At 42.7% G+C, this 25,820-nt stretch overlaps 1 pseudogene; it reads left to right on the plus strand.

Moving 5' to 3' along the window:
* Window positions 1-11,191: 11,191 nt before the first annotated feature.
* Window positions 11,192-25,820, plus strand: part of LOC147440867 (disease resistance protein ADR2-like) — a 34,429-nt pseudogene continuing 19,800 nt past the window's right edge.

Below are 25,820 nucleotides of genomic sequence, written 5' to 3' on the forward strand. Positions count from 1 at the left end.
TGACTAGTGACATTGTTGTCTTATTGGTTTAAAAAAAACGAGGTAGTCACCACCATCATCTATGACCTTTGGTTGACAAAAAGAAGTCGGATTTCACATCTCTTTGTCTAAAAGAAGTACCTTTGGTACCATGGGTTCTATTGATTTTGAAGGTAAGTATATGGTTGCTTTTTTATGCATAGCTACTGAGCTATGGCTCTTAGTTTTACTTTGGATGGACTTCACCATAGACTATAAAGTAATATGAAAGACTGCTAACATACCAAAACTAATGAATAAACTAGCTTGTCTAAAGTAATTAAAACCTATAAAATGGACATGGATAACAACTGATATAGTCCATTGATACCTGTAAAACACATCCAAGGCGAACAGAATTGTTGCCTTGTTTAAATGGATGCAGGTAAGGACTCTATCTTATCTTGGATGGCTTTCTTTTCTTTGGCAAGCAACCTTTCTGTAATAAATTACTCACTGAGGAACGGGGAAGTTCTTTTACTTCTAGTCTTACTGAAAGAGGATCTCTTTCCTACAATCATTGTACCTAAATAATTCTAATAATGAGTTATTTTTGTACATATCAGTTCATGATTCCTTGGCCAGCTGTCTTTTGAATGTAAAAATTCAATTATGTCTTATTAGTTAAGATTTAAACAGGTACACACACACACACACACACACATGGAATGTGGTCAACATACAAAACATCCCTTGGCTGGCCCAACCTCATTGTACACAATAAATAAGCAACATTACACAGAGCAAGCCACACCTTTAACACTAGGTTGGTAACCTAACAGGACATAAAATTGTCCTTTGCAAGGTCCAAGAAAAACTTAACAACTCCTAGAAGAGGTGTTTATTCACAAAACCCTTCATTGAGAGTATTCACAAGACCCATGTGCTTTAGGAAAAATTATAAGAATGTTGAAATGTGTAATCCAATGGAAGAACTAATCCCTCAAAGTAAGTGCTTTTTTACAAACAGCAAAAAACGGGAAGTCCATTAATGCGTAGCTTAGTGCTCCTAAAAAAAAATTGTTCTAGGAATCTATAATAGTATAGATTTCAACTGGAAGAGTACCTATGACCTCAAAAAATCTATTAGAAGTCTCACATTTTACTTGAAATTAGCATGTTTTTAGACAGTTTGAGGTGTAAGTGCATGTACGGTTACACATGGCTAATTGATCATTCAATTTAGTATACGAAGCACTTTATGAGCACCCTAACTCTTGCTAGGTATCACTGACACAAAAAAGTCACTTCTTTTCATCCTCCATTGATAATGACAAGGAGATTATGAATGAGAAGTTCTTCCCAGCTATAGAACACTGTAATACTAGTAAGTTATATTGCAGAGGAACAAATTTGCAAGCTTGAATCAAGGTCCTCCATGATAATTTTCCATGTGCACCATGAATAGGGATGACCAAAAAACATTATGCACATTAGAAATTAGAAACCATTTTATAACAATGTATTTTTTTCTAAAAATATAAAGCTTATTAGAGCCATTCTAGAAGGACAAAAGATAACATGTCAAAGCACTAACTTTACAACAAGAACAAATTCTTCCAACCTAATATGCATACCACATTGGTCATCATCACCACATTTGAAAAGACTTGCACATACTACTGTTCAATGAATATAAGTTACAATGACCATAGCCTCCCACAATGATAGATAGACCTAATGAGAAAAACCATACAACCATGTGAAAGAGATCCATATGTACATTGGCCAAAAGGATAGCCATAAACTATAAGCATTTGGACGTCTTTAAAATCACAAGTGCTATTCTAGCATAGTTATAACCATAACAAGGCAATAATGCCATCATAATCATATCATGGCACATGTTGCTATTCCATGTTTCAAGAGAAACATATTCTAAAACCCATTAGTGATACCATAAGATTCATGAGACAGGAGCTACCACATGTTCACAAGACCATAAGCCATCCACAAAATCATGTCAAAAATACTTGGCAAGATGTAAAATGCTTGGCGCGATTAAAAACACCAAGAAGACCGAGAAGGATCACAAAATTTTGGTAAGATAGAGAACACTAAGCAAACATACTTGGTACCTAATAAAACCACTTTAGTGCGTACATAAATCATAAGACCACAAACCCTAGCAAGCATTTGGCAAAGGGCTCATGCACACCCTTCTGTACGTAAACCACATCAAGTCCCTCCAGTGGAGTATTATCAACAAGCAGCACAAACCCTAACAAAGTTGGGCATGAACATTAACTTCATCAACTCGCTCCACCTAACCATCTTACACAAGATCACAAACCTTGGCGTACATAAACCACAAATACTTGCTCCAAATGAGCATTACACACTCATGAACTTTGCGACGATGAGAGGAGCAAGCCATCTACAATGGGAGAGCAAGCATCTATTGTCGCCATATGTCGCCTTACCAAAACATAATCTTCCAAAATTTTTTCCTACAGTTGTTACCATAAACAAGTGTAAAAACACTCCAAGTGAACCCTGGCAAGAGAGAACTGGACAACAAACCAACAAGATAAATCATGAGACCTTGGCGAGATAAATCATAAAACCTTGGCAAGAACTCATAAAACCCCTGGCGAGAAAGGAAAATCATAATTTCAAGAGGGAAACACTGGATCAGATGTAGGCTATTTTAGAACCGCTATTATAAGTGACAAAACGCAGACACAAACCATAACCTGGCAATTCACAACCCATAACCTGGAGACAAAAACCCTAGCGAGATTGAACCCTGGCAAGATTGCAAACCGTGGCCTGGCGAGACAACAAACCTTGGCCAGCCAAAACCCTGGCGAGATTGCAAATTGTAACAAGACAAAACCCTGGCGAGACACTGCCATGAAGTATAAAACCATAACCATCAAAAAACAAGAATGGACCTCACAACTTGTGCAATTGCCATAATCATAATTGGGCCCTTGCCATAACCATAAGCGACAAATAAAACCATAAACATAACCTAGCAAAAACCATAAACATAACTTGGCACAAGAACATCTCTATCCATAATTGCCACAAACACATATGCCATAAAAAGACCAAGATATAAAGATTTCCATATCCATAATTGAGCACTTGCCATAACCATAAACTGGCCCATGACCAAAACAACCACTTAAACTTGTCCTTGCCACAAGGCACATCACCAAAACCATAACAAAAGGCACATTGTCTTCACCCAATCCCCAATCCCTGGCAACAACACAATCGGCTAGGTGGCAACCATATAGAAGTTCTTGACATAAGAAGACCAAAAGTGGAGTTAAACAACTTACATAACCGGCAAGATGTATAGCCAATAGGCACCATAAACTTGGAACCATATACCATTGCGTCAAGTTCACATAACGATAACCAAAGGCAACCCATAACCATAGACAAGTTCACATAGCCATAACCAAAGGCATCTGTCATAACCGAAACCATAGACAACCATAATGCCGCAACAAAAGATCGTGCCAAAATATCACATGAAACCATATTACCTGCCATAAGACCACAACCAAAGAAACAGACCATAAGCTCAAAATAAGGGCAGCCCATGTCAGACCAGCAGCAAAGGGAAAAACCAACAGCAAATGTAAAAACCTACCATCATCAAAGGGAAAAACCAGCAGCCAGAAGGACCATCAAAAGGGACCAGCCATCAGCAAAGAAAAACCAAAAAAACTAGCAGCCATCTGTCACTAGCAAAAAACCAGTCAACTAGCAAAAAGAACCAGCCATCGGGTAGAATCCATCAGCCAAACCCTGCATGTCCTGCAAAAACAGAAGTTAGAGAGTATGAGAAACTAGGCCTAAGCCATGCAAGTATGACAACAGTCACTAGACCATGAAGAATGCTAAAAGACTTACATAAGATGGAGTCTCGTCGTCTAGTGACTCTCGAGCGACCATCAAAGAGAAAATCAACAACCACCCTTGCATGGTAGTCCTTGAAGCAAGGATCAGCACACATTACCTTCTTACACTTACCACATCCCCAAATAGTGCGGGACGGTTTCGAGCCCTGCACTTCTTTGTGCTCAGACAAAAGCTTCTTCCATTTTGCTGAGCATACCACACAATACCTACTTGTTGTATCATGCAAACGAATGGGAAAATGGCCATTGTATGCATCCTCTATCACTGGTCGCTTACACACATATGGCCTAAAAGCATTATTTACCAGATGCTCATGCATATGTAGCATAAACTCAAACCTGAATACATCCCTCTTGCCATAGAGGTCTTTCCAAATGATCCAACAATTTGTGAAGACAGAATCCATGAGACCCCAAAAACCTGAATGCCACCACTTAAAACCATGCATTGTACTTTGCAAGCTATAACCACTCCCAAGAACCATACTATCAAATGTGTCACAGCCAGCTTTACATGCATTGTATTGCACCGCAACATCAGGACATACAACCTCCCTCCTCTTTCCATCACTCATCAAGCGCTTTACCTCACCTTTATGCATTCCATAACAATTAGAAGCAAACAAAATTTCTTTCTTGTCCATCCATGTGCAAGCAAGGACACCTTGCTTCTTGCAATATGCAAACCGGCAAGCACCTCGTGCTTGCTTACCCAAATGTAGCATCTTTGCATGTGGGAAGTACTTTCTATTTTCTACATAAGTACCTATACCACCTTGGCCTTCATGAAGCAAGTGCTCAAGAAGCTTAACGGAGGTAAAAAACCTGTCAAAAAACACATGATGACCCTTCCTTGGAAGGGATTTTACCAAATTTGCAACTGCATGAAAAGACATCTCACCAAAGTTAGGAAACAAGAGTGAGCCTACCACATCATCCTTCCAATAGTGTTTCTTGGAAGGCATGTAGTGAAGTGCCATGCCCAATGCTATGCCCATGAAACGCATAAAAGAGTGACGATCAATAGGAACCCACCTACGGATGGAGTCATGCAAGCTCCCACACCTTCTCCTCTCTTTTTCTGCATACGTGTTTGTTTCACTTACAATGTGATCAATGAGATCTAGTGGAAACAACATCAAAAACAAATGAAATTCACAAAACTCACGAGGTAAATGACCCAAATCAGGTCCATGGACTCCATTGAAGGGAGGGAGAGTCCTAAATGTGCCATGGGGCTCTTGCTCAAGGCCATCACCACTATGCCATTCCGGAGGAATAACATCAACAAAGTCATTATCCGCTTCGGGAGAGTCATCAAGTACCGGCCCTTGTGCCTCCAAGGCCTCATCATCACCACCTTCAACCCCCTCACCCTCCGATGCATGCTCATCATTGCTTTCCTCCTCATCAACTACATCAAATGGGCTAGGTGAGGGACTAGCTCTACCTCATGCATGCGGTAGTTTATGTTTACGAGGTCGGCCACCATTTCGGCCACTATATTTGCTAAATTCGGGTGATGGTCCTGAGGCATCATCACTTGTAAGCGTGCTACAGCCCTTGGGTCTACCCCGGTTTCGTGGTTTGGGTGGCCTTCCACGCCGCTTTGCAATCGATGTGGCCTCCACTGGAGTGCTTTCAAAATCAGGACTGCTAAGAGGAGTATCCTCTTCAAGATGGTAGGAATGGCTTCCCTCCCTCAATGCATCCTCAACAAGGTTCCTCCACATTTCAACCATAGGTGCATGACTAGATTGACCAATTTCATATGTGGAAGAAACAGGGGTACTTGCATGGCTTACCTTGCTTATTTTCCGAGGAGAAGTGAGATTCAGGGAGCTTTGAACAAGGTACTCGCAGATGCCATTCCAATTTGCAGCATAGGACTTTGGATCCCCCTCAAACTGACATGCAAATTTCTGAGTTTTTGCATGGTACTTGTGTAGCACCCCAAAGAAGAACACCTCAGCATGATTATCCCCAAATTCTTGTTGTGCCCAAGAAGCCCCAAACCAAGCCGCGGGTACTTGTAGCAGGGCACCTTCTTGGGCCGCGAGAAACTCAGAGGATCGTCCAACACGCTTGGCAGCCTACCTCTGCAGGTGAGTAGCGCCTTCCATTGAGCTCCATGCACGTAGAAAAATTTGATCCCTGCACCCGTTCCTCGGCCTCTGTTTCTTGGATTTTTGGCTCTCCTCACGCTGCCCTACCCCAATTGCTTGAGTTGGGGCTTTCATTTGGAGCCCTTGGATCTAGGCAAGATCCTACGGGCCTCAATTCTCCCTGATCTGGAGCCCCCATGCATGAATTTGAGCTTTTGGGGAGGCAGGACACTCAATCGAAAGGTGGCTGTTGCATGCAATTTTCCATGCTTGGATTGGATAGTTGCTTAATTACTCAAATTAGAAGGCATGCAACAATGTTGAAAAAAATTCCAAGTTTTTTTCAAGTTTGTCCTCACCTACCCCAGTTGGTCAATCTATGTTATCTAACTTGAATTTCTAGAATTAATTTGTCGAACTTCTCCAGTTAAAAGGACATAAAATTGTCCTAGTGTTGGGGTATAAAGCCCAATGTGGTCGCCCAGGTAAGTGGGCGGGCCGCCAGGTATGTACACATATTCTTTTGTAAAAACCTAATAAGAACTCACTATGCTCTACACATTACAGTAGAGCGAGTTCACCATATCGTCGTGCTCTTCTTCTCACACTCTCTCTCGCGTCGCACTTCCGCTAGTACTCCTTCAACTGGTATCAGAGCTCAGATCGAGGCTCGGGGCAGCACTGCAGGAGGCTAGAGTCACCAGCTCAGATTGGAGTGAAATTCGATAGGCAAAGACACGGCCCCAAATCTTGTGGGAGCACTCGTAGGGCTTGGTGTGCTCAGAAATTCATTCTGAGGTCATCTCGGTTACCGTTCGGCTTCGACAAAGTTCTGCGCAGGCCATTTTTGACTATGTGGTCTCAATGGGTGCAGATCCGACTCTGCAAATTTGGGGTTTTCGGCCTACGACTGCAGGTGCTGAGGATATCGACACTCCCAGAGTGTTGATTTGTGGATGTCTACACATCGAAGGACGGCTCACAGTTCTTGGAGGCGTGTCACATACGACACGGGCGCATCTACACACAGACTGTAGGCGACATCCACTAGTTCATCAGGTAGCTTGTGTTTGCTGCTTGATATTCCAGATTTCATCCTGACATTGCAGGTACTTCCACATGGGATGTATTGTCAGAGATGATGTATGTCTGTTGAGGGTTTGCTGGCTCTGAGTCACGCAGCAAACAACCGCCGCAGCGGTTACAGCATAGAGTGGGAAATTTGTGGATGTATGACTTTTTGGGAAGTCTATGTACTGTCATATTTACTGTACCCTTTGTTGAGGGTCGAGTGAGGTTTTATTGAGCAGGGGGATTCTCGAATGTTGAGATCCTTTCGGTGATACAGGTCTTGGAGCGATCCCTCGAGCACCCTTAGATAGGCAGCTAGGATGTATTGACTGTGAGTTAGACAGTTGGGATTGCATCTTTGCTTTACTGCCGTTGAGGCATTGTCACAGTCTATGCTTACAGGACAGTGACAGGACAGTCAGAGACAGTACAGGTGCAGGACAGGTTTACCCACAGCTTACAGTGTTAGAGAGACAGTGGTTTTTTGAGCTGTTTTTTGGTCTGTTTTTAGTACACCAGAGCCATTTTACAAAGGAGACTCTACCAAAATTTCTGCAGAATCTGAAGCTTTCTTGGTTCATTTGACAGGTTGATATTGGTTCAGAGGTCAGTTTACAGGGGAAACTCTGCCGAATTTTTCCCAGGAAAGTAAACTACTGTGAAGCGTAGCTATGGCTAGATCACAGGACATTGCTCTTTACAATATCAAGAAGCTGGATGGAACCAATTTCCCATTGTGGAAGCAGCAGATTTGGCACGTGTTGGTACAAAAGAAGCAGATAAAACCTATAAAGCTCAAGGGGATAAAACCAGAAGATATGGACAAAGATGAATGGAGTTCACACAACAGAAAATCATGTTGATCTACTTACAAAAGGACTTCCCTCAGAGAGCTTTGCGCATTTTCGCAAGCAGTTAGGTGTAGGGTAGTACATCACTTCTCTACATCTCTTGTATATTAGCTTGTATAGTAGCTTCTCTCACTCTTAAAGTACCACATTGGACTTTAAGTGGGAGGTTGTTGGGGTATAAAGCCCAATGTGGTCGCCCAGGTAAGTGGGCGGGCCGCCAGGTATGTACACATATTCTTTTGTAAAAACCTAATAAGAACTCACTATGCTCTACACATTACAGTAGAGCGAGTTCACCATATCGTCGTGCTCTTCTTCTCGCACTCTCTCTCGCGTCGCACTTCCGCTCGTACTCCTTCACCTAGGACATAAAGCTGTCCGGTTACCAACCTAGTGTTAAGGTGGTGGTCACGCGAGGCACAATTATCACAGTAATTGATAATTGTGTATACTATGCTTTATTTTGAGAAATTCAATGATTATCGAGCCTACTCCATGGTCGCGCAAAAAGACTCACCTGGTGGTTGATGATCTCGAACCACGAGCCGGTAGTTGACCTTGGATGCGCCTCACGACAAAACGTTTGCTGTGCATGTGTTGCAGCTGCCATGGTCGTGTAACCAGCTCCTTCTGTCTCTTTTGCTCTCTCTTAAAGAGGTGCAAACAACGTCGTCAACGTACGCAAGCTTTAAAAAAACAAAAAAAAGGTACATGCGATAGGCCATTGCAACTATGACAATTTTGGCATACTTACAAGAGCCTTGGAATAATAGAACGGAGCTGCTTCACTCAGGAGGCTCAATTATTCGCCCAACTTACTTATAACTGAGCCTCATGTGACGACGCCCTAAAGTCGGCTTTCTATAGTTGGTCCTAATCCACCATGTTAGGGACACCTAGGCCATGGGGACTTAAATTTCATGACTGTAGCAACGCGCGGGTCACATACTAGTAGCCATTAACGATTTTTTTTTTTGTGGAAGATCCTAGGGGGGGCTTTGCCGATAGGCTGAAGAATTTGGCCAGAGGTATTGGCTCGAATATGTGTTTGGGGTGCAAAAAGACAAGTGAGGATCTCTCTCACTTGTTCAAAGAGTGGTGGAGGATTAGTTGCCTAGCAAGAAAGCTATGTAACTGGGTTCAAAGGACCTGGAATATAGGGTTCTACAAGAAAGAACTATCTGTTGGGAGGGATAGGATAAAATGTCGGGAGGGATAGGATAAAAAGTCAAGTGCATATATTTTGAGTACAAACTCTTAGGTTTGGCTACCTTCAATATGTTTGGAAGGCTAGAACGCTAGAAACCATCGCTATTCAAAAATGATTGCTCAATAGTTAACTTTATGGAGATCATTCAAGAAATCAAGGAACTCATTTTTGCCCTTGGAAAAAAGAGAAACTCGGATGAGTGGAATCGGGCCATTCTCTCTACCTCGATGGGTAAGTGATTATAATTTATGGATATTGAGTAGCATAGAGCTAACTCTTTGTAATATTTTGAGAGATCAAGAGGCACTTCAGGGCTCGTTATGAACTTGAGGCTTCTTTGTACATTTCAAGATTTTAATACATAAACCCACTAGCAATTGTGAGTTTTGGCAAAAAAAAAAAAAAAAGAGGAGTCAGGTTTGAGCTTATAGTGTTTCACAACAAAAGAAGCAACTAGTGTTTCACAACAAAAGAAGCAACTAGGTCGCCCCAATTTTGGAAGCAAGTTGATTAAGGGGTATCTTGGGAGATGCGTTCGATAGGTTTGAAGTGAAAAAGCAGGGAGGAGACACGTGGAGGCGAGAGAAAAAGGCAGATGATGTGTGTATGTGTGTTTGGGCGCACATTGTATGCGTGCAAGACTGACTCTGACTCTCTCTCTCTCTCTCTCTCTCTCTCTCTCTCTCTCTCTCTCTCTCTATAGAGCGCATGCAGGTAGGAGCGCATGCAGGTAGGGGGAGGTTGGGTGCAAAGGGGGAGGAAGAGATGTGATGCAAGAGAGAAACGAAGAGACGAGAAGGCAAGCGCGAGGCAATAATGGAAGCACGGTTGCGCACAATGGAGGGTGTGGGAGCAGGGCTGTGCAATGAATAATTCCAGGACGAGTACATGCGCCTCGGCAAAATGATGCATGCTCTTGTAGATGATCGGAGTTAATCATTCTATGGGTGGTTGCGTGCAGAGTGAGGGGTAGAGTTGAAGGGCCGTAGACCAGGACAAGGTCCAAGTCGCGATATAGGAAACATTGTGCATCCATGGCACTGCCACTATCCTGTGACCTGAACTGCATACGTGGAGGTTAGCAGCATTTGTGTAGATTCACATTAATAAGGGACGTAGACCGAGGAGGAACAGAGAGTCATAATCAAATAAATCAACCATGAGAAGAGTCAAAGGTTTATAAAAACATGTAGCATTTTAATTAGACGTATTGAAGCAAGCATCAATACACAAGATGGAATCCCTTCATAACCACATGAAGAAATCTAGACATTGAAAGCTAGGTGTATAGGATCATGTTGGCATTCTCAATGAAAGCATGCAAGTTTTACTGCTACAATCCTTGTCAAATCAAGTCTAGCGTCATAGCCATGCCCCTTTTGTATGCTATTGAAGTTGCTTATGGTTAGGGCAATGAGAATGGAGATGCCGACATCTCACTATTAACAAAGATGATGAAGGCTTTTAGCGGTACCAGTTTCAGTAAGTTTAGTCCCTTCTCCTCATTAGGATCAAGACAATGATGATGATGTTGAAGGTGAAGGTGATATACGCACATTTGGTGGTAGATTGTGCTGTTCAACATCATTTTTTTTTGCTTTGACCATACTCAAAATTGTGAGTAGAGGAGTTATATTAACCTGAAAAGGAATGTACAATCACCCTCAAGCACGCTTGGTGCCTTGAGGGACCAAAGACACAACATGGTTACACAGTTGCACTACTTAGAGAGTTACATTTTGATGGCCGAAAGGATTCAACCTCAATATCATTTCTTATACATTGATTATGGAAAAGGTGAATATTACAATTTTGCTACTATATGAAGACAAGGTATTGAGAGGTGGTAAGATTATCTGACGGTATCTTATTAAGTTTAAGAACTATCCTTTTGAAGATGCTAAATGCGACTTGAACAACAACAGACATTGGCATTCTCTCATTTTGGCATTTAAAAAAAAGCATGTCGGTGTAACAAAGTAACAAGTGTTGAATCTTTCGAGTCACATGTGTTGTTTTTCATATTTACAGTATTGTGGAGATAAAACCAATGTTATGGAATCTTCAAATGATCTCAAGAAGCTAGTCTCTTTAGCCATTCTTAGAATTGGTCAAATTGCTAATAGCATGCCTAGAAGCGAAGTCTCGGGCGAAGTCTCAAAAATCATAGAAACTACTTCTAAACTAGAAGCTAAGCTTGTTCATAGATGGGAGAAGTGGGAACCAATGATACAAAGAAATGGTGTGAAGATACTTTTAAAGCAAGCTCGGATAATTTCAAATAAAAGGTAGTTAACTCAATAATTTTTTCTTTTCTTAATTAAAAAAAGTGCCCAGTTGATCTTCAATTGCATTAATCACAGAAGGTTACAAACACCCTAGCTTTTGTCAATTTCTTATTGAAGCAATTAGGTGCCCAAAACAACTTTTTTGAGTGAAGCCATTACTTATTTTTTGGTTTTTGGGGTGTGGGGGGGGGGGAGAAAGGAAAAGGGAAGGGTGGGGGAAAGAAAGGGAAAGGAGAAGAAGGGGGGATTTTTTTTTGTGTGTGCTTAAGGGAACCCCTAAGGGCAGCATAGGCGAATAGCCTAGTGGTTATACTTTCTACGTGCTCAGGTCAAATCCTAGCCATTAGGATTGGTTTTAAATTGTGAATTGAATGGAGATGCTAATTGAAAATGCTAAAGCATCTTGGGAGATTCTATGTAATGGAACCTGAAAGTGGAGCCATTAGGGGCAGTATTAGGGGCAAGTAGTAGCCTAATGATATCAATGTTCTTGTCACATAATTAGCTATTAGGGGCAAGTAGTAGCCTAATGATATCAATGTTCTTGTCACATAATTAGCTATCATTTGATCCTTAGTTTTGGGCAAAATTTTTCCCATTTATATTTCATAATAGGTATTTTTATCACGCCCATACCTAATTTAGCAAACCATACCTGATTTAGGTGCCGAAAACGACTTTTTTGAGTGAAGCCATTAATTAGTTTAGGGGGGGAAAGAAAGGAAAAGGGAAAGGTGGGGGAAAAAAAGGGGAAGGGGGGGGGGGGGGGGGGGGGGGGGGGGTGTGTTTTTTTTTAGTGCTTAAGGGAACCCCTAAGGGTAGCATATGCAAATAGCCTAGTGGTTAAGCTTCAACTTTATACTCTCTACGTGTTGAGGTCAAATCTTAGCCATTAGGATTGGTTTTAAATTGTGAGTTGAATGGAGATGCTAAAGCATCTTGGGAGATTCTATGTAATGGAAACTGAATAGATAACATTCGATGGTACTGTCAAAATCCATTCTAAATTCTCTCTCTATCTCTCTCTCTCACGCATACACACACACAAGGAGATGAAGAAGAAGAAGATGGAGATGGAGCAAGAGCACTCTTCAATTGCACAAATGAGAGAATAAGTGAATTTTAGGTTTAGTTGACTTTTATATGAGCTCGTCCCATTCACACTTGGGCGCTCATGCTTAGCCAACTAATCCCTTGAATGTTCCAGTTAGAGTGCGCCTCTCATCGGTGATCACTCTTACCCTTTTCCTATTGGACCGACAAGCCCCGTACCTGAATCTACCAAATAAATAATACAACGTCCGTCATAGGTGATAGGAATGTGCGTGAGGGTTAACAGTTCCCAGACTGGCTTAGCCTTTCCTTACCTTTGGATCGAGCAGCCCCTTTAGGCCATTTTGGAGTAGAGGTTATAACTTTGATTGCAGTTTCCTTAGGAAAGAGAGGCCTTACCGTTTTCTTTCCTCCTTTGATGTGGATAACTTCTTCGCGGTGAATGTGGATGTAGACGATTTCAGCCCCTTCGTTGCTGGCACTCATTGACAGTGTGTTTTGGTTGACAGCAGTGATAGCACTTCATAGGCCTCCCACCCGATGCTCTCAATTTGTGGTTAGAACGAGCAACACGAGATGGGGAGCTTACCTCTTGAATACTGACGACACTATAGCCTGGTAGTAGTACTTGAATGAAGGCGGCTAGTGCCTCTTTAGTCTCCTCCTCTTCCGTCCTCCATTAGAGAATTCCTTCAGCCATTCGTTCATGATTGATGGTGTGCGTTACTTTCAGCATTGTAAACCGAAGGTTTCCAAGAAGCCCTCCTCAGTGGGGGCACCAAATGACGAGAGCAAAGCGAGACATGGACCCCGACGGCCTCTAAAACGCCGGGAGCCGATGCACGCCTCAAGCCGATCACGATAAAGCGAACAGGGGGCACCACCTAGCTTTGAGCGGCTAGGACGCAGACATCGGTGATTTGAAATATCACGAACTTACACACACACACACACACATACACACACACACACACACACACACACACAGAATAGAGAGAATAGACAGGTGATGAAAGCCCTCGGGGGTGTGAGGGAGAATTACTTCTTGCCGTATTTACAAATGATCTTCTTTCCGACGAGGTGGCACACCGTGGTGATAGCGAGATAGAGGGGGAGATAGTGAACCTACTTGGTGCGTTCTCTAGGGATGACTCGGTGATGTGAAACTTGCTACCAAGAATGTGTGTGTGTGCGCATCGACCATTGGAGTCGAGAGGTGGACGTAGCTCCCTTCACATGATGCAATTCCAGAAACAAACCATTACACTAAATCCCCCCTCTTGTGACGCGAACATTGCCAATTCCTCCCACTAAAACTCTACCAAGTGCTGACCTCCCATGAGCTGCCTCCCCCCCCCCCCTCCCCTCTAGTGACCTCTCAGTGCCCTTTTATAGGTGTTGGCTGCTTAGATCACGGTAATCTGGCTTGATTAGGGTAAGCTAATCGGGGAGACAAAGCAAGGCGGTGGGTCGTGGGTGGTTGACCCTTGCTTTGTCTAGGGAGTTATTAAAATGAAAACCTCTAGGTGGGCCTTTGTGACCATCACCTAGAGAGTGGGAAATTTACAAGTTGAGATCTTTTTACAAGGCTTGGGTGAAAACTGAAAAAATGATGATAATAACCTACGGTTTACTGAAGAGGGTGTCGTGATCGCATGATGCCGATGAATGACAGTTTTGCCGGTGCGTCGGTGTAGCGCGTTTGTCTCTTCGCGGTCGGCCGGGGCATGCCTTTGGCGCATTTACTCTGTTTGTTTCCGGTGTCGCGTGATCTGGGTCCTCCTTCTTTTGTTGATGTCGTCATAATCGTCGAATCCTCCGTTTTTTTTTTGTACCATTTGTGTGTGCGTTTATGCGTGTGTGTGTGTATGTATGGGTGCGTGTGCGTATGAGTATATATATATGCGTAATCGTGTGTGTGTATGTATATATGTGTGTGTGCGAGCGTGCGCGGGAACGGGGGGGATATATTATACATGTAAATAAATATATATATATATATAAAATTAATTTTCGGACCTGCTGCTGGCGACGTAGAGAACGATGAGAGAGATGGGGTGAGAGAGAGAGAGAGTTGTACGCGAGAGTGTGTGGGTGTGTGTGAGTGTGTGTGTGTGCGTTTGTATGTAGCGGCGCCTGTACAGGCTGCGAAGGGAGAGAGAGAGCGTGAGGAGCGGGTAGCGCGGTCTGCGGACAACGCGAGTGAGAGAGAGGGGGGGTGGGGTGGTGAGGTGGTGGGGGAGGGGATACGGGATGGGAGGTTGCATTCCATGGTGCGCCCGCATGGGCGGGGGCCGGGGTCGAAGGCGTCCGCGCAGGCGCATCCGACAGAGGCGCAAACGGGGGGGGATCTTAGTCAACGAAAAGGGGGTATATATATATATATGAGAGAGAGAGAGAGAGAGAGAGAGAGAGAGAGAGAGAGAGAGAGAGAGAGAGAGAGAGAGAGAGAGAGAGAGAGAGAGAGAGAATGAGTGTGAGGTCGTGAGGGAGGGTGAGAGAGGGTTAGGGTGTGTGGTTAAGGGAATTGAGAGAGAGAGAGAGATAGAGATAGAGCTTTCCTTCCATGGTCTGCGGGGCCGCTCTCTCTCTCTCTCTCTAGAGCTAGGTGAAGGAGGGGGGGGGGGGGGGGAATATAAGGCTGGTGGTCCACCAAGGTTGGGGAAGAAAACAGAGGGGGGGGTATAAGGCCAAAGGGGTGTGGACGACGGAAGATGGGGCATAATATGGCGGCCCGCTGGGGTTGGGGTGTGGACGAGCAAAGAGAGAGAGAGAGAGGGAGGATATTTGAAAGAGAGAGAGAGAGAGCATATACAATATCTGTGGCGGCCCGCCAGAGGGTGTGACAGAGGCATCAGCGTCTTATGCTTCCACTGGGCCGCGTGATGCAGTGCGGCAGAGTAGGTGAGAGAGAGAACATTGGTGGAGCCGAGCAGTACGAGAGAGAGAGTCCGTCTTTTGGCGATAATGGAGAGGTGTGGCCATACTAGCGGGGCCCCGCTAGTGGTTAAGCTTAGAGGGGGGTGGTGAATGGTAAAGAGCTTCTTTTTTTGTGTTTTTTTTTCCTTTCTTGGTGATATGGCTTCCCTTACTTAGGGTGTGGTTCTCGCGGTCACGGTTTCGAAAACCGACTGTCAGCATCAAAAAGTTCTCTCTCTCTCTCTCTCTCTCTCTCTCTCTCTCTCACGTGCGCGTGGGTGAAGCACCATTTTTTTCAAGAATGTAGAGCCTCACAGGCATTGACAATCAAGATGGCTGTCTCCGCTATTCCCATGCCACTACTGGTTACGGAGGTTGACAAATTGGCTTGCGAGAGAAGTTAGAACTATAGTGCCACAAGTCTAGGGCTCCTAGTCCCAACTTGGTGGCCACATCTCTCATGTGTGTGCGTGTGTGAGTGTGTGTGTGTGTGAGAGAGAGAGAGAGAGGATAGAGAGAGAGAGAGAGCACTTGCGTCCAGCCCCCCTCTGCATGCGACAAGATTGGCCTTGCGACTATGCTTTTCGGCCTTTCATTTCTTAGCTTCCTGCCACAGAAGTGGTGCCATCGGTGGCTGCTCTTCTTGCGCCTTGCTCAGCTATGCATTGGACGTTAGGAGCAAAGGAGGTCCTTCCTACACACTCACAACATATCTTCCATTGGAATGCGTAAGCTCAAGGTTTATTGTGGGAACTATTTAGTTCACAAGGGAAAATGAAACCACTTATGTTATCTTTCCATGAAAATAGACACAAAGCTACTATATTGAGATCAATATGTACATAGTGTGAGGAATGTTTAGAATATTCTTAGCATTGCAATAGCATGCGTGAATCAAATAAGCTAGTGGGATTCTGGGATATGGATCTTTCACGAAGGATCATAGGTTGTGACTTATTGCAAGCCTAAAAAAAGAGTAGAACGCTTAACTCTACCATTGAGATATGAATCGTATAAAACAATATGCTATTCATAGATATTGACAATATAGTAAGAGCATGCAGCCCTCTAAAAATATCATTTTCTCTTGCACATCTTCTTTCTTTACTATTGAAGAGCATATTTGACAAGTTTCATAGTGGTTCTTATAACAATATGGAGACATGTTTTTCTTTTTTTGCATTACCCATTGCATTGAACTTATTGCAACGGTGTAAAGTGAGAGCATAGGGAAATAGCATGCATTAGCCCCTTGGCATTGACATGATACACATTATCAAAAGCTTACTTGGATACCAAAACATGGCCTCTTTATCATAAATGTGGTGACTGCCCAGAGAGCCCGCTACCACTTCCACCACAGCACCAATAGAAGGATAGTCAGAGCGGAGCAGGGACAACATATGGGTGTCCACGGATCGGGCCAAGCATGCCAAGCAAGGTGCTCACATTGAAACAATCACTACAACACTTGTGGTGTGTGTGTGTGTGTGTGTGTGTGTGTGTGTGTGTGTGTGTGTGTGTGTGTGTGTGAGAGAGAGAGAGAGAGAGAGAGAGAGAGAGAGAGAGAGAATATAGCAAATAACAGATTATGAGAGTTTAAATTCTATGAGGGAGAGAGAGAGAGTGCGTGCTTTCTCACACGCACTCTCTCTCTCTCTCATAGAGATTTAAACTCTCATAATCTGTTATTTGCTACTCTCTCTCTCTCTCTCTCTCTCTCACACACACACACACACACACACACACACACAATCACACACACGCACACACACACACACAATCACACACACACGCTCTTTTTTCGTAACTCTCTCTCTCTCTCTCTCTCTCACACACACACACACACACACACACACGGAATGCGGTCAACATACAAAACATCCCTTGGCTGGCCCAACTTCATTGTACACAATAAATAAGCAACATTACATAGAGCAAGCCACACCTTTAAGGTGGTGATCACGCGAGGCACAATTATCACAGTAATTGATAATTGTGTCTACTATGCTTTATTTTAAGAAATTCAATGATTATTGAGCCTACTCCATGGTCGCGCAAAAAGACTCACCTAGCCGTTGAGCTCCAACCACGACCTAGTAGTTGGCCTTGGATGCGCCTCACGACAAAACGTTTGCTCTGCATGTGCTGCAGCTGCCATGGCCATGTAACCGTCTCCTTCTCTCTCTTAAAGAGGTGCAAACAACGTCGTCAACGTACGCAAGCTTAAAAAAAGCAAAAAAAAAAGGTACATGCGATAGGACTTTGCAACTATGACGATTTTGGCATACTTACAAGAGCCCTTGGCATAATAGAACTGAGCTGCTTCACTCAGGAGGCTCAGTTATATGCCCAACTTACTTATAACTGAGCCTCATGTGACGAAGCCCTAAAGTCGGCTTTCTATAGTTGTTGCTAATCCACCATGTTAGGGACACCTAAGCTATGGGGACTTAAATTTTATGACCGCAGCAACGTCCGGGTCACATACTAGTAGCCATTACCGATAATTTTTTTTGTGGAAGGTCCTAGGGGGGCTCTGTCTCGACAGGCTCAAATAGGTGTTTGGGGTGCAAAAAGACAAGTGAGGATCTCTCTCACTTGTTTAAAGAGTGCTCGAGGATTAGTTGCCTAGCAAGAAAGCTATGTAAATGGGTTCAAAGGACTTGGAAAATAGGGTTCTAAAAGAAAGAATTATCTGTTGGGAGGGATGGGATAAAAAGTCAAGTGCATATTTTTGAGTACAAACTCTTAGGTTTGGCTACCTTCAGTATGTTTGGAAGGCTAGAAGGCTAGAAACCATCGGGTAGTCAAAAATGATTGCTCAATGGTTAACTTTATGGAGATCATTCAAGAAATCAAATCAAGGAACTCATTTTTGCCCTTGGAAAAAAAGAGAAACTCGAATGAGGGAAATCGGGCCATTCTCTCTACCTCGATGGGTAAGTGATTATAATTTATGGATATTGAGTAGCATAGAGCTAACTCTTTGTAATATTTGAGAGATCAAGAGGCACTCCAGGGCTCTTTATGAACTTGAGGCTTCTTTGTACATTTCAAGATTTAATACATAAACCCACTAGCAATTGTGAGTTTTGGCCCAAAAGAAAAAAAAGGAGTCAGGTTTGAGCTTATAGTGTTTCACAACAAAAGAAGCAATTAGGTCGCTCCAATTTAATTAGGTCGCTCCAATTTTGGAAGCAGGTTGATTAAGGGGTATCTTGGGAGATACGTTCGATAGGTTTGAAGTGAAAAAGCAGGAAGGAGACACGTGGAGGCGAGAGAAAAAGGCAGATGCTGTGTGTATGTGTGTTTGGGTGCACATTGTATGTGTGCAAGACACTCTCTCTCTCTCTCTCTCTCTCTCTCTCTCTCTCTCTCTCTCTCTCTCTCTCTCTCTCTCTCGATAGAGCGCATACAGGTAGGGGGAGGTTGGGTGCAGAGGAGGAGGAAGAGATGCGATGCAAGAGAGAAACAAAGAGACGAGAAGGCAAGCGTGAGGCAATAATGGAAGCACAATTGCGCACAAGAGAGGGTGTGGGAGCAGGGCTGTGCAATGAATAATTCCAAGACGAGTACATGCACCTCGGCAAAATGATGCATGCTCTTGTAGATGATCGGAGGTAATCATCCTATGGGTGGTTGCGCGCAGAGCGAGGGGTAGAGTTGAAGGGCCGCAGACCAGGACAAGGTGCAAGTCGCGATACATGCAACACTATGCATCTATGGCACTGCCACTATCCTGTGACTTGAACTGCATACATGGAGGTTAGCAGCATTTGTGTAGATTCACGTTAATAAGGGACGTAGACCGAGTAGGAACAAAGAGTCATAATCAAATAAATCAACCATGAGAAGAGTCAAAGGTTTATAAAAACACATAGCATTTTAATTAGACGTATTGAAGCAAGCATCAATACACAAGATGGAATCCCTTCATAACCACAGGAAGAAATCCACACATTGAAAGCTAGGTGTATAGGATCATGTTGGCATTCTCAATGAAAGCATGCAAGTTTTACTGCTACAATCCTTGTCAAAGCAAGTCTAGCGTCATAGCCATGCCCCTTTTGTATCCTATTGAAGTTGCTTATGGTGGTTAGGGCAATGAGTTTGGAGATCCTACTTCTCGCTATTAACAAAGATGATGAAGGCTTTTAGCAGTACCAGTTTTAGTAAGTTTAGTCCCTTCTCCTCATTAGGATCAGGACGATGATGATGATGTTGAAGGAGAAGGTGATATACGCACATTTGGTGGTAGATTGTGCTCTTCAACATCAATTTTTTTTGCTTTGACCATACTCAAAACTGTGAGTAGAGGAGTTATATTAACCTGAAAAGGAATGTACAATCACCCTCAAGCACGCTTGGTGCCTTGAGGGACCAAAGACACAACATGGTTACACAGTTCCACTACTTAGAGAGTTACATTTTGATGGCCGAAAGGATTCAACCTCAACATCATTTCTTATACATTGATTATGGAAAAGGTGAATATTACAATTTTGCTACTATATGAAGACAAGGTATTGAGAGGCGGTAAGATTATCTGACGGTATCTTATTAAGTTTAAGAACTATCCTTTTGAAGATGCTAAATGCGACTTGAACAACAACAGGCATTGGCATTCTCTCATTTTGGCATTTAAAAAAAAGCATGTCGGTGTAACAAAGTAACAAGTGTTGAATCTTTCCAGTCACATGTGTTGTTTTTCATATTTACAGTATTGTGGAGATAAAACCAATGTTATGGAATCTTCAAATGATCTCAAGAAGCTAGTCTCTTAGCCATTCTTAGAATTGGTCAAATTGCTAATAGCATGCCTAGAGGCGAAGTCTCGGGCAAATTCATAAAAATCATAGAAACTACTTCTAAACTAGAAGCTAAGCTTGTTCATAGATGGGAGAAGTGGGAACCAACGGTACAAAGAAATGGTGTGAAGATACTTTTAAAGCAAGCTCAGATAATTTCAAATAAAAGGTAATTAACTCAATAATTTTTTCTTTTAAAAAAAAAAGTACCCAATTGATCTTGAATTGCATTAATGACAGAAGGTTACAAACACCCTAGCTTTTGTCAAATTTTTATTGAAGCGATTAGGTGCTCGAAATGATTTTTTTGAGTGAAGCCATTACTTAGTTTTCTTTTTTGGGTTTGGGGGGAGGGGGGAGGGATTTTGTTGCTTAAGGGAACCCCTAAGGGTAGCATAGGCGAATAGCCTAGTGGTTAAGCTTCAACTTTATACTCTCTATGTGCTGAGGTCAAATCCTAGCCATTAGGATTGGTTTTAAATTGTGAGTTGAATGAAGATGCTAATTGGAGATGCTAAAGCATCTTGAGAGATTCTATGTAATGGAAATTGAAAGTGGAGCCATTTAGGGGCAAGTAGTAGCCTAATGATATCAATGTTCTTGTCACATGATTAGCTATCATTTGATCCTTAGTTTTGGGCAAAAGTTTTTCCATTTATATTTCATAACAGGCATATTTATCACGCCCATACCTGATTTAGTAAACCATACCTGATTAGGTGCCCAAAACGAATTTTTTGAGTGAAGCCATTAATTAGTTTTTTGGGGGGGGGGGGGGGGGGAGGAAAGGAAAAGGGAAGGGTGGGGGAAAAAAAGGGAAAGGAGAAAAGGGGGGGGGGGGGGGGGGGGGGGGGGGGTAGTTGTTTTTTTTTAGTGCTTAAGGGAACCCCTAGGGGTAGCATAGGCGAATAGCCTAGTGGTTAAGCTTCAACTTTATACTCTCTACCTGCTGAGGTCAAATCCTAGCCAATAGGCCCGACCAATTTTTGAAAAGAGGCTAATTAGGTAGAATCAACGAAGATTCTGTCATGGGTTTGAGCAGGAAAAAAACGAGTGACTGCACGTGGAGCTGAGGTGAGACTGAGGGAGATGCCATGCGTCGACACGCGTGCAGACATAGAGAGAGAGAGAGAGAGAGAGAGAGAGAGAGAGAGAGAGAGAGAGATTTGACTCTTTTTGCATGCAGGTAAAGCTATGCAATTAGAGAGAGAGAGAAGAAGAAGAAGAAGAGAGTTTTAACATTGTATCTCTGTCGCGATAGCCTCGCTGTCTGTGTGTGGAGTAGTGCAGTGACCAAGGGGAGGGCTTCCTACCATGGATGCTAGAACAGCCTCAGGGTGTAGCGCACGTAGAGGATGTACAATTCCTCTCTCTCTCTTTTGTCTTCATGCGCTCCAGCAGTGGGTGCAATTGGAGGTGCACTAGCTTGGTTCTTAGAGAGAGGCAGCAATGCCGCCGTGCATCTCCTGATTCCTGTGCATTCCTGAACGGTATGACCTCGCACTGCAGGCATGCTGAGGACACGAGGAGAGAAAAAGGCAGCTCACAGCCTCTTGCTCTGTGGAGCCCATGGCGATGGTAGAGGAACGCCAGGGAGCATAATCTAGTGACGACAATGGCAACGGCGACGATGGGGGGCTGGGCGCAAGAACCGGGCATAATTGAGAGGGTTTAACTTTTAGATCTGGGAAAAGGCGAATCTTCCCAATTAATTAATGACCTCTTTGAATTTCAACCGAGTAGTTTCTAAAGCATCTTGGGAGATTCTATGTAATGGAAACTGAATAGATAACATTTGATGGTACTACCAAAATCCATTCTAAATTTAGTACATTTACATCACTCAAAGAAGATTCTTTACTATCTATACTAATAGATAAAGGGGGAGGGAATTCCGGTTCCCCCCCTGCCATGCGTCAGCTTCTCCTTCAACCGGTGGGTGTGGCATGCAACACCCGGGAACACAGTGACGCACAGAGAGAGAGAGAGAGAGAGAGAGAGAGAGAGAGAGAGAGAGAGAGAGAGAGAGAGAGAGGCGGCAAAGCCGCCGGCTATACTAGTGTATATTGTGTGTGTGTGTGTGTGTGTATCCATGTATGTATATATGTGTGTATACATACATACATATAAATATACAAGAGTGTGTGTGTAAAATGTGTAGAACCAATTGCCTTCTCTAAAGTTTTTGATACAGTCATTTTGACCTTTCATATGAAGTGGTACCTAATCTCCAAATAAAATCGCATGACTTATCGGTCGGTTAGGTTTTGAATAGATGTTGAATCGTCAATGTTCAAATAATTCAAATTAGGGTCATGTACGCTACCAATGAAATGGCTTACAAGTGTTGCTCAAGAACACAGGTGGGCAATGGCTCGCCTCTTTGTGCTTTTGCTACCAATGAAATGGCTTACAAGTGTTGCTCAAGAACACAGGTGGGCAATGGCTCGCCTCTTTGTGCTTCTTTGTCCCAATATTTTGGTTCATTTCTCTCACATTTTCTGCCATGAGCTCTCCCTACACACATTCCTTTTGCAACCATAATGTGGACTCTCAATTGTGACACTCCTTTTCACAATCCTTGAGTGTCAAGAGGCACTTAACAGAAAGAATTGTGATATTTTCAAATGTTATGAACAAACTTTGATGGCCAATAACATATATTCACGATTTATTTTAAAGTAAATTGGTTAGAGCTTGTTCAATCTACTTGATGCAGGCCAAATTTGAAGGAGATACAAAAAAAATTAGTCGATTATTTTTTGAAGATCTGCGACGATGCAAGCAAAGAGGTTGTGGGATTTGAAAAGCACGTCAAAGAGATCATGGATAACTTAGAGAGAAAACGTGTGGTTGGGGTTTGTGGAATGGTAGGAAATCGGTAAAACTACTTTGCTCCAAGCTTTAGATAAAAAAATAAGGCGTAAAAAACCTCTCTATTTGGTGGCTTATCTTGAATTGGGACACCAAAATATAGAGGAACTACAACAAAGCATACTTTTCCAACTCAGGTACCCCAAGTTTCTTTTTTTGGGTGAAAATGATTTTGTATTGTCTCATAATTTCATGTATATGTTACTTGCTTTGATGCATTAGGTATCCCCAATTCCATGTTTCCCGTCCTGAAAATTCCGAGAAGGGCCATCGCAAATTGGCGACGATTTTCAAATCCTTCAACAACAATAAGAAGAACTAGTATGTGACCCGCGTGTTGCTGCAGTTAAGAAAAGTATGGTTATTGGATCTCTCTTTCTCTCTCTCTCTCTCTCTCTCTCTCTCTCACACACACACACACACACACACGACGAAGTCATATATAGGTAGGTGTATGTGTGTGTGTATTTGCGTACCCACGTGCAAGAAGAATGAAATTGTAGTCCTTGGAGTCACTCTAGGAAGATAACAATGCCTCTCTCTCTCTCTCTCTTCTCTTCTCTCTCTCTCTCACACACACACACACACACACACACACACACACACACACCAATGTCTCTTTTTGGATTGTTCCTATGTTGTTTAAAATTATGTTCTCTCTCTCTCTCACTCTCACTCTCTCACTCACTCTCTCTCTCTCTCTCACACACACACCTTGGGATAGATGTAAAACAACTATAGCTTCTCCAAATATGTGAAGCTAAAGTAGTCAGTGGAAATTGATCCTAGAAGTTAAAACAACATTGCTAGCCATAGAAGAAGCCCACATGCATACAATGCTAAGATGCTTTTCATCCTTCCATCTCCAATTAAGGTCTTTTTATATTCACCATTGCAAGAAAAGGAAACATTTTAACTTTTTGCTTCAATGTCTACATTACCATCATAACCTGCAGATAAATATCTCTCAACACGCTAGTCCCCACAGTGCTCTAATGTACAGGAAGTGTCATCGTCACTGCTGATGGGGAGGTGAGAGAGAGCATGAAGAAGAATGTGTCCCCTAAGTTTGGACAATGGAATGCGTTCCTACATCTCTCTCTCTCTCTCTCTCTCTCTCTCTCACACACACACACACACACACACACACACACACACACAATCTGTCCAAGTTGTGGCTACAACTGCTCGCACCTAAGCCATTAGCTCTTTACTCTCTTGCTACCAGAACAAACTCTTAGTGTTTCAAGCAAACCCACCCATGCACACCTATTTCCTTGAGCACCCATCTTCTACTACCAAGCACTCCCCACCAATGGACAATGCTTGCCCCCTGTTCGCCTCTACATGATCATTAGTAGCTATCATGATCAAGGTCTTGGTCTTAATCCCGATGCACTCTTTCTCTTTCTCTGTCTACTTGCTAATGGTAGGGCTCTCTCTCTCTCTCTCTCTCTCTCTCTCTCTCTCTCACACACACACACACACACACACACACACACACACGTGCGCACACACGCACACACACACACACAATTTTGACAACTACAATCTGCACATTGTCAAAAAAAGGTGATTTGCACAGTCTACGTCTCTCTCTTTTCTCTCTCTCTCTCTCTCTCTCTCTCACACACACACACACACACACACACACACACACACACACACATACACAGGCTGATAGGTCAAAAACTTTAGCTATTGCAGGTTATTAAAAAAGGATGGAATCGCATAGAATCTGAACTACACCCAATTTTCAATGACTCTTTAATGTGTCTATAGTAAGGACGACGACCCAACAGGGACTCAACAACTCAATTTTGGTGTTGATCCAATAGGCCATGCAAATCAACCAAAAAACAATGCATGGAGGCCCTCTCCTTCCTTTAATTTTTCAAACTCCATTATAAAGAGTATAGATAATGGACTACTGAATAATAGCAAAAAATTCTTTTGTGTACTGAAGAAAAACATAGGTTTACTATAATCCCACCTACAAATTTTCTCAACTATATCAAATGCACCTTGGAGGCCCTTGCTATGTGACATAAGGAAAGGGCTTGGAAGGGGGGAGGGGGGGCGAGGGAGGGAGACCAAGGCAAACAAAGAAAAAGAGTGGATTGGGTACCAAGAAAAGGGTCTCTCTCTCTCTCTCTCTCCATATGAAGGGCGACACACTTGTCATATTTAATTTGAATGTTAGGACATCCACAATGATTAGAGGAAAAAACTTAGGTATAGTATAATCCCATCTATAATTTTTGAAATTTATCTCTAATTGCGAATGGCTTTTATCAAGCAGGAGGAAGCGGAGAAAAGAAGAAGAAAGGGTATTAATAGAAATATAATTTACTTGCAAAAATGTTCGTGTATGTTTTGGGTCACAATGTGCATATATTGTATTAACTGGAGACCCATGTGCAAAAATATGCCAAGGTCTGCATGTATTCTTTTTTAGTTAATTCAAATCAAGCCCTTAAGAGCTTTTTTAAAGAACATAAATTAATGCTTAGAGAATCTACAAAGTGCAGAGAAGTTTAGTGAAAAAACCTTCAAATATAGTAAATTTGCCTCTAAATTTTTTTTTAAAAGTATGGTATAGACAAATGCTTGAAAAATCCTCAATTTAGTGTACTCTCACTTGTAGCATTTAAAGGTGAGGAAACCTACAAAGTATAGAGAAATTGAGTGTAAAAGCCTTCAAATATAATCAAGGTGCCCCTAAAATCTCTCATATGA

This window comes from Adiantum capillus-veneris, chromosome 15 (assembly GCF_014529385.1).
Source record: "Adiantum capillus-veneris isolate H3 chromosome 15, ASM1452938v2, whole genome shotgun sequence".
Lineage (NCBI taxonomy): Eukaryota > Viridiplantae > Streptophyta > Polypodiopsida > Polypodiales > Pteridaceae > Adiantum > Adiantum capillus-veneris.